We start from the raw sequence: 9963 nt of genomic DNA, 5'->3' as shown, positions 1-9963 counted from the left end.
GTTATTGGGGAGTTTCTACTCACCTTGATTGAGTTACTTGCTGTGGAGAATAAGGAGGCTAGGTTACTGCACTGCATTTTATTCCACCCCAGGACCTCAGATCATTTTTCACACCTTAAGGGAGAAGACAGAAAGAGGTTTTTACCCAATTAATGCAAGGTCTGGGGCTTGCCCAGATCGGCATTTATTCAAGAACTGCCACTGAACCCATGAGTGCAGTCCAGGTAATTGCTAACAAAAGACTCAATGGTTTTGTTCTAAAAAAATAAATAAAAAATAGTGAAGTCAATGAAATTCGACATGTGATAAAGAGGATTTAGAGGAATGTTAAACAGACAGGAAAGGTTAATTCTGTAATTATTTTAGTGCGGAAAAATAAATACTGTAGCCATTGCCACATCCGTCATCTCCTAATTCGCTCTGAAATTCATTTTCTTTTCATATTTTTTTCACTCCACCTTGCCCAATTCAATCACTCAAGTTCATCTGTCTGTGTTATGCAAATCTGAGCGGCTGAGACTGAACCCATCAGCCTCTCCGTTCAGCTCACGAGCGAAGGGGCTGATAGAAAAGATGAATTCTTCCGTTTCAATGTGCTTCCCTGTTTTCACCCAGTTGCGCAGTATCAAGGCTAGCTTTTTATATTTTAGCCAATTGCACGGTGCCTGTCGGGTAGTCGAAGGCATGAATAAGGAGGAGGATTCACTCTCTGTCACTCTTTCTACCTCTGCAGTGAAGCGAGGTCTGTGTTGAAGTCAAGGACAATGTATACTGGGTAAGATCGTTTTGACAAGGTGAGCAGAGACTGATGTTTTATTTTATTTTTTGGGGGAGTTGGAGGGGAGGGGGCGAAAGGCCAAGAAATGCTTTTGTTACTTTTTTATAGCCATGTGCAGTTAGCACTGGCAGATATGTTAAATAGATTTCACCTCTTGTTTCTGAATGACAATCTGGATAAAAAGTAGAGCTGAGGCTGATGTCTCGGAGGCATGAAGACATTACGCTATTATTTAGACTTATCCCTAGGAGTAAGTCCAGGCAGCCAGGGACACAGCAGGTGGCTAATAGACTAGCTCCCGGCAGCCCCCCTGAAGCTTGATGCATTGTGCCGAGGCCTTGTAAACTTCACGCACATTAAAGATCACATGCCACAATTTCACAGTACATCAGGGGGACCGGACCCCCGCCATTCTTTGCCCCCATTTGGCCAGTGATGGATAGTTTTGACAGTTACAAGCCGAGTACCAAGTGGAGCAATGCATAGGTCAAGGTTGAAGCTGCCAGTGTGGTCTGGGTGACAGTGAAAGGTCTCCATGGTTGAAGCATGCTCCACAAACTATGCAGCGTGTTAGCACTTTGTTCATTTAAAGCCAAAGCTTTGTTTCCCTGCCAGAGTCATTTGCCACATATCAAGGCATAATTGACAAAAGAAAAAAAAAAACTGCTTACAAATGCATAGCAGGAAACTTGTAGTGTTTCGAACATTTACAATGCTTCACATTTTGTGCATTAGAAAACAGACTTTAATGTATTTTTTTAGCACTTTATGAGACAAACCAAAAGCAAAGTAGTGCATATTTATGAAGTTTAACAATTAGGTTGTTTTTTCTTAACACAACCAGATTTACCAGTTTTTATAAGTTTGTTGACTTACCTATTTTTTCAGTGAGTTTTCTAGTTTTTTCCAGACTTGACTGTCCACCCAAACTGAAACAACAGAATGAATGAGAGAAGCAGCCTAGAGGCCCATGTGGATCTGCAGCGATCCACCGCTCAGGTGGAAAAATCTGTTGACAGTACAACGATATGGATACTTAGCAAACCACTGTATGTTAGTGGCTGTCTGTGTAGCACTGCTCGTAAAGTAGTGACTGCCGCCACAGTGTCCTGCAGAAGGGAATTTTTTTTTCCAATACAGCACTTCAGGATGAAGACATTTCTCCTGTCATTTTCCTCCAGTACTTCAGTGTAATTCTTTTTTTTTTCTCCTCTCCCCTCCATTTTTTTCCCCAGCGACTGCAGTATGTGGCAGTCTGAATTGTGTGTTATTACCCAGCAGGAGACAATATCATTACCACATATTTGCTGTCAAGGGTCTGCAAAGAATGGTGCTGTCTCGGGCCTCAGTGATCTAACAGCCTCACACAGGGCTCCAGAATTACCCACTCCTGGCTTGGGGAAGTCAAACACTACCAGTTAGAGAGGGGAGTGAACAAAAGAGAGATAACCCACCTATCCACCCACCGCCATACACAAATGCAAGCAACTCCTTTCTCGTCAAGATAGAAGGGGACACACCTCCTCCGTGCCAAACAGAGGATGCTATTCGCCGGATGCCTCGATAGAAATATATGTTTGGCTCAAGTGCTGAATGATACAAGACTGCAAAGGTAGATTTGGTCCTGGCAGTGTGTCATTTCAGATAAATAGACAATTTGTAATCTCTCAGGTGTGCTATTGGTGAAGGATGAGTTGCTGATAATTACCGGCACTCATATCAACTTTTTTCCTCGATGCATCTGAAACCTGCACGCTCAGACTCACACAATATGAAGCGTGCCAGCGTGCAGAGACTGTCACGTTGCTTTCCTTTTTCCTTTTTTCCGTTTTCTTAACATATCAGATTGTGACGTGAGGTTAAAGCAATTGAAAGAGTTCATATGGATGTGTCATGTAATGTGTTAGGAAAATAACTTCAGAATAGACAAACAATCCTCCTTTCATGAAAACTGCTATTCAGACTTTGTAACAATGTCTTTCTCATAAGACAAATAGAATTGCTATCATTTCTGTTGACAGCGTGCAACAAACAGACCAACAGTTTATGCATACTGAGTGACAAAGCCATCTATTTTCTTCGTGGGAAAAAAAAACAGGCAATACACACTTTGGCAATTGAACCGCAAATGAGGAGTGAAAAATTCTAACTTTCCTCCCCCGCCAACCGCCATCATTTATACAAGTCATAGAAATATTTGATTGCTCTTGCATATCTCCGCGCGCTTAAGGAGGCAGACAACCAATACGTGGCCGTGCAAACAAAGCCCAGGACTCTATATGAGCCTATCATTTAGGAATCCGGGCCAATCAAGCTTGCAAACAATCAGGAGGGGAGAGAGGGAGAGGAACTGGGTGAGAGCTTCTTCTTGCAGCACTTTGAAGGTGTTAGCGTAGGCCCTTATTTAAGGTGAGATGTGGCTGTGCCTCCTCGATACACCTCTGCACTGAAACAAGGCAAGAGTACTTGAATTTTTCACAATGCCAGCCAGGTTTCTGAGGACGACACATTCATATTCATGAATTAAGAATCTGTAATGGTAAATTATGAGCATGCTGCTACTTCATAGGAGAAGGGATGTTTGAAACTTTCAAACTATTAAAGCAACAATGTCCTTCAGAGGAATTTTAAAAAAGAAAAAAGAAGTTTAGTTTTACGTTTGGTTTTCTATTATTACAACAATGTGACTATGTACTGTGGTTTGCAGCATGTTTTATGTCCTTTGAATCATGCATGAAGACATATATCGTGGATATGTCTTCATGCAATTTGCACATCTGTACACTGACACTATTTCCCCTATTTTTTTGCAACATAGCTCAAGCTCACTAAGATTTGATGGAGAGCAGCTGTGAACATTAATTTCCAAGCTGTTGTTGGTTTCCTGCTAGAACTGTCCACCAGTTCTCAAGAGTCATGCATCCCTTGACGCATTGTCTTTCAGAATTGCCCTGAACTTAACTCCCTTCATCTTCCCATTAATTCTGTTGCCTCCTGACAAATAAGAATTCTCTCATTATTATAGAACCTGTACAATGATTCAAAATTGTGATGGTGTGCTTAGGGTGATGTGAAATGTTAGTTTTTCTCTAATAGGAAACTTTGTATTTTTGTGTTTATATGAAGAAAAGCACTTTGAACTCGCTTGTTGCTGAAATGTCCTATACAGAAAAACTTGGTTGATTGACTCGATTGGTTGTTTTTGTTGCTTTATATTTAATTTTTTCCTCTTTTATTTCGCTTAGGCTTATGAGAGTAGGGGTGGTTTAATACAAACGCATGTCAGACTTTTCAGAGTTTTATGAGTATAATCTATTTCGTCCTATTCTACAAAACTTTGTTTTGGTTGATCACGTAGAATTCTAGCTAAATTCATTGAAGTTTGTGGCTGCAAGGCGAGAACGTTTAGAAACCCTGAAGGGGCATAAATGCTTTTGCAACATTGTAGACTGCAAAGAAAGAGAATTAGGAGAGTAAGTGCAAGGCAAGATCTAAATGGTAAGCAATATTTTTTCTAACAAGAGCAGCAAGGACTCACTTGCTTTCACTTTATTTAAAGGTGAACCACACAGTAAGCTCACAGAAACTGAATTTGATTCATGCAGTCTTCACACATTCCACCATTCTGCAGGTGATATCCAGGATCATGCATCAGTCAGATCCTGTTTCAGAAGTGATATGAAATCTGAATAGTCACGCCTTACAAACAGAGAGCACTCAAAGACTTCAGCTGATAGGCTGACATGATAACGTTTTGAAATCACTGCCACTAAATTAACCTGATTCTAATAGGATCTGAAGTAGATAACGTGGAAAAATTACTGTTTTCTTTTCAAGATGATATACAAAATGGAAAAGCTACAAATTGATTCCTATTTCCTCCCTTGATGGCCTCCCCTCATCTGCGCATTTTCATAATTTGAGATAAGGCGATATGGCATTAATATTCCCCTATCTTATCTTGTCACATCCTGAAATTGTTGGAGAGGATATGATTAGCTGAACAATAGCATGAGAAATGCACTTTGTGAAGGCTATCCAGGTTTTTTTTTTGTTTTGTTTTTTAACAATGAGTGGAGAGGCTGATAATGGTTCCAGAAAGCAGACTCATTTCTGGATCTTGCTTTGCTGTAGTCATGGGTTGGACTTTAGCAAGAAATTCATTAAAGTACAGGGCAGTAGCATAGGGCCCTGCCAAATGTTATCTTCTATTTATTATTTATTGGTTTTACTGAATAGATATTTGATAGAGTACTGCTTTAGACTGCTTCAAGGCCAACTTGGGTAGAGCGCATGACCCATGTAAAGAGGCCTCGACTGTCATGGGTTTGAGTTCCACCCCATTGACCCTAGCCGCAGGCTTTCTCCCCTCTCTGATAACCCACTTTCCTGTCTGTGAGCATGTTCACAAATATAGATTGCACATCATTATAAGTGCCTCTTGTTGTACTTATTGTATCAAACTAATTAATGGTTAACATCTAAAACCTTTTCTCTGCGGGGCAGCCATATTGGACTGCCTATTTACAACTAGGGTCTTTGTTTTTGACCTCATAAATCCAGCAAACCTTGTGGTAATGCGCATGCGCACATCGATGTTACGTTTCTTATAAAGCCGTCATACCTGCAGAAGTTTCATTTTGTGTGTTTTATTTCTCAGACTTTTATGGTAAATAAAAATAAAATAAAATAAGAAAAATCTAGTTATTTTCACGCAGTTTGTTCCTCTTGTTTCCTAACACAGCTTCGGTCAGCATCCAGCTTTATTCATGTACTTTTTTTAGGACATGTTCCGTGCAGTTTTCTAAAGAGGTATTAAAATATTAAAAAGGTAGATTATCTATAGGAACAAAATGTCCCGCGGGAGACCAAATTTGTAGTCAAACAGTATTTGTAGTAATAGTGACGCTCAACGGGACTAGTGTCTTGTTTACAGTATGGTAACAATATTGGAAACAGCAAATGTCATTTCTGTTAATATGTTTGATTAACATAGCAGCTTAATTAAATAACATTTACTGTAAACTTCTGAGAAAAAAAACACACAAATGAAACTTCTACAGGTATGACGGATTTGTAAGAAATCTGCTGATTAAGCAGTATGTGACGTAACATCGATGTGCGCATGCGCATTACCATAAAGTATGCTGGATTTACGGGTATGACAGGTAGTCAGAACAGGTTTTTCTTGGAGGTTTTACTTTGACTAAGTGTCATCGGAGTCATTGTGTGTCATTGAATCTAATCTGTCAACATAACTGAGTTGCATCGTTAAGAATTGGTGTTTTTCTATTTAACTGGGAAGGAGTTTGACCGGTTTGACTGCAAAGTGATCTATATTTGCTATTTGCTGTGAAGTGGTGCAAGGTAAATAAATTAAACTAAAGTAAACTAAATAAAAATGAACTGACAATACATAGAGACCAGGAGATTTTGGAGATTTGAGCAATGATTAGCGTTAACAACGCGAGGTGTGGGAAGCGGGAAAGCATCGTCGAGCCAATGGTGCGGGGAGGACACAAAAAGCGCAGTGTTTAGGACTGGTTAAATGCACCATTAAGCCTTTTAAATTGAACTCCACCCGTCAGAGACTAAAAACAAGTGTAGCTTTCTGGCTTATCAATGGGCACCACTTAGGGGAAACAATGCCCTGTTGAGGCCCACCAGTTTCCTCATCAATGAACATCAAAAATGAATAAGGCCTGGCTGTCAGCTTTGTTTTGACTCTGATACCCACAAAGCCCTGCTCAATATCATCCTGGTCGCGCTCCTCCAGGCTCTGCAAACAGGTGCGGCCCCCTTTTCTCAATGCACCATTTGATGAGACCTCGGATGGGTAGGGGGCTTTGGTCTGCATCCTCCTTACTCCATGGTGCTAAATAAAAACTAAAAGAAAATTTGAATACAAAAGTTTGTTTGGCCAAAGTCAAAGCCCTGGAGCCTGGGACTCATCCGTCTGTCTGCCCAGGCTTCCCTCCTTTTTTTGGAAAAAGCTTAAACTCTTTTATGCCTTTTTTGGCCACGACATTAAAGAAGACCCAGGAGGTTCCGATTCCCAGTCATTCCCAGAAGAGGAATACATACAGTTACGGAAGCCTCAATGCAAAGCGTGATAGAAAAGGGAGGGATAAAAAAATAAATAAAAAATGTCAACTGCACACTCTGAAGAGAGAAAACAACTGCCAGCATCTAAACTCTTTCTAATACTTCCACTGCTTCATGGGGAGATTACAGCTCCTCCACTCAGGGACACAGAAAGGCCTTCAGCTTGGCAGAGTGAGAGGAAGAGAGAGAGAGAGGGGGCGGGGGGGAGTCAATGTTGAGCATTTTAATCTGGAGTCACAAAGATAAGATGCACTGGCAGATCAATATGTGCTCTATGGTGGCAGCTCCATGAGAACTTGCCTCTCTTTCTGTGTACTGAGAAGACTTTGCTCTCTGTGTCCCATGGCTTCATTTTAACCACAGACCACTGTTATCTATGGCAACTGTCTCTCTGTGACATCTCACACCGGGGCTACATTTAACCTCCTGAAAAAAAAAAAAAAAACACACATAATGAATATCTAAATAAGATCGGCTGTGAAATTTGTCTCGATAAATCTCTCCAGGAATAAACCAGTTTGAATATTTCACATCCCGTCAGTCCTCGGCTAGCTCAGGGGGGGCGAGGCAGTTCTGATAAGGGATATTCAGAGGAGTGATTAGATAAAAAGAAAGCTAAATTCTTTCTCTCGACTGTGGGAGATGCATAGCAATGGTGTTTCCACTCTGCCGTGTCTGTGTGACTGAAGTTAAGAGTACAGGCAGCATTCAAAGTGTCACTTTTACTTAATTTGCTCTCCTTTGTGTCATTGCAGCATTCCATCATTCCAACATCATCAGATGAGCTGTTGGTGCTGAGGCATCTTCAAAAAGAAAAAAAAGAAGAAAAGAAAACAGATGAAATGAAATTCCTCTGTGCTTTTGAGAGCCTTTTCCAATAAATACAGAACCACCTTGAACTCCCTTAATTTGCAGCTAAATAAACATCTCCAAAAGCATGCCTTTGTTTATTTATTTATTTATTTATTTATTTATTTATTTATTTATTTATTTATTTATTTATTTTAAGAATACACAAGTGGGTTACGACTTGCTGCATTCATTTCTACATCCAGGAGCTTGCATTCCTGCCAGTCAAAACCCCGTCCTTCACATTTCGGTTTTGGTTGCTGATGACTGCATCCTAAACGGGAAACGAATCATCAAAGGGGGGTTAAAAAAAAAAAAAAAAGGTAAGGTATGATTAGGTTTGTTTTCATCCTGGGCAGCGGTTCAAATGTAGCAGTGGCCCTAAGCCAGACATGGCCCTGACAGACAACACAAAATGGCAGCAAAAATGAGAAAAAATTGTGCATTTGTCCTGTAAAAGACAACTGGAGCCATCTGAGTAAAGAGTATGCACAGCGAGGTGTTTGCGTGTGTCTGTCTGCGTGTGTGTGTGCGTGTGTGTGTGTGTGTGATGTGACAGCAGACCTCGCTGAGGACTAGCAATCACTCCATTCAGCATCTGCTGCCACACAGCTCATATTGTCATTCCCCAGTTTAAAGGAACCTTGAGCGGCTTCAAAGATCTTTTCAAAGCCTTAATCCTAATAGGTCGCGGTTTGTTCTGTCACATCAAAAGAGGGGAGGGGGCGGGATGGGAGAGGGGGGGTAATGCGTCGGGGCTGGCAGAGATTCTTAAGGGTGGAAGATTGGCAGAGGATTTGCTGAGCGGGGAGGACTGAAATCTGAAATATCGGACACAGAATGCCTGCTGTAATAGATATGAAATAGGTCTTCTCAACAGCATGAAAGGCTGACATTTCCAGAAAGTTTGTCATGAGAAGGCCCTTTTATTCCCCTTCATCTATCTGCGTTTGTACTGCCACCTTGTCCATAGTGGAAATTCGCAAGTGTCACTCTAACGGGTTAGAGAATAAGATTGGACATTTGAGATTTTTCCCCCCCTGCTCTTTCCTTTTTTATTGAATGTTTAGAAATTCCAGTGAGAGACCAATTGAGTCAGAGCTGTTCAGAAAACTGCCTTCTGCATAGCACTCAAGTATAAAAAAAATATAAAAAATCTACCTTAGCCACTTGTTTCCTGGTCCAGTGTTAAAAGAAGCTCAATGAAACATGGCCCTGAGACAGAATTTGCAAATCCCACTATTACAATCAATTATTCGTCACAGAAGTCCATCTCAGTAAATTACAATACCAGTGAAAAGTTAATTTATTTCATTAAATCACCTCTAATTGAAATTAACAATATGGATTAATTACCCACACACAGTGACATGTTTTCGCTATTTCTGCTCATTTCGATGATTATGGCTTAGAGCCAATGTAAAACCATAATTCATTGATGAAGGAAATTAACATGTTTGATAAAGTCATTGTAAAGGCTGCTAACTGGACAGTTATACAGCAGGCTGTCACTTTCACCATCTGTAATAGGGATCATGAAAAAAACCTAGCTGTTTAAAGAATGCTGTATTTGAGGACATCAGAAGAAAATTGAAAGGAAGAAAAAACTGTGATTAAATTAGGCGCACAAGCAGCATGTATTGACAGCTGTGAGAAGATTGCAAAGGATAGCCCAGCTCATGCAATGATTTGATTCTTAACACCTGGATGAGGTTGGAGTTAGTGCTTCAACAGCCACAACACTGTTGTGGCAGCAATGAGATTGCAGTCCACAGGACATGGACTGCAATCTCATTCGTTGTATTAAATCACTCTTGAACCGGGAACCACCAGAGACAGTCATTGACACCTTTTTGTGGCCTGCACCCAAGTTAAGGTCAGAAGCAGGCTGCTCACAGATTACAATATATTAAAGCATTGCAATGGAAAGTTGAGTGGAAGAAAAATCTGCAGTACAAAAAAAAAGCACAAAGGAATAAGTTAGTGTTTCAAGAGTAAACACACAGACGTATAAAAGACCTGCACTGCAACTGGATCAGGGACAACATGAAATGTCACATTTATTTATACGGAACATTTTAAAAGCAGCCACAGCAAAATCCTTTACAGTCAAGCTAAAATAAAATGAAAAGAACAAGAAGTATATGAAAATAAGAGCAAGTTTGTGATATGAATAGAAAACCATAACAGACTGTAAACCTTGTGAAATTATGTCTGAAAACAACTCCATT

This window comes from Poecilia reticulata, chromosome 22 (genome assembly GCF_904066995.2).
Source record: "Poecilia reticulata chromosome 22, P_reticulata-male-v2, whole genome shotgun sequence".
NCBI lineage: Eukaryota > Metazoa > Chordata > Actinopteri > Cyprinodontiformes > Poeciliidae > Poecilia > Poecilia reticulata.
The sequence above is the reverse complement of the archived record's forward strand: the minus strand, read 5'-3'. Positions refer to the sequence as shown.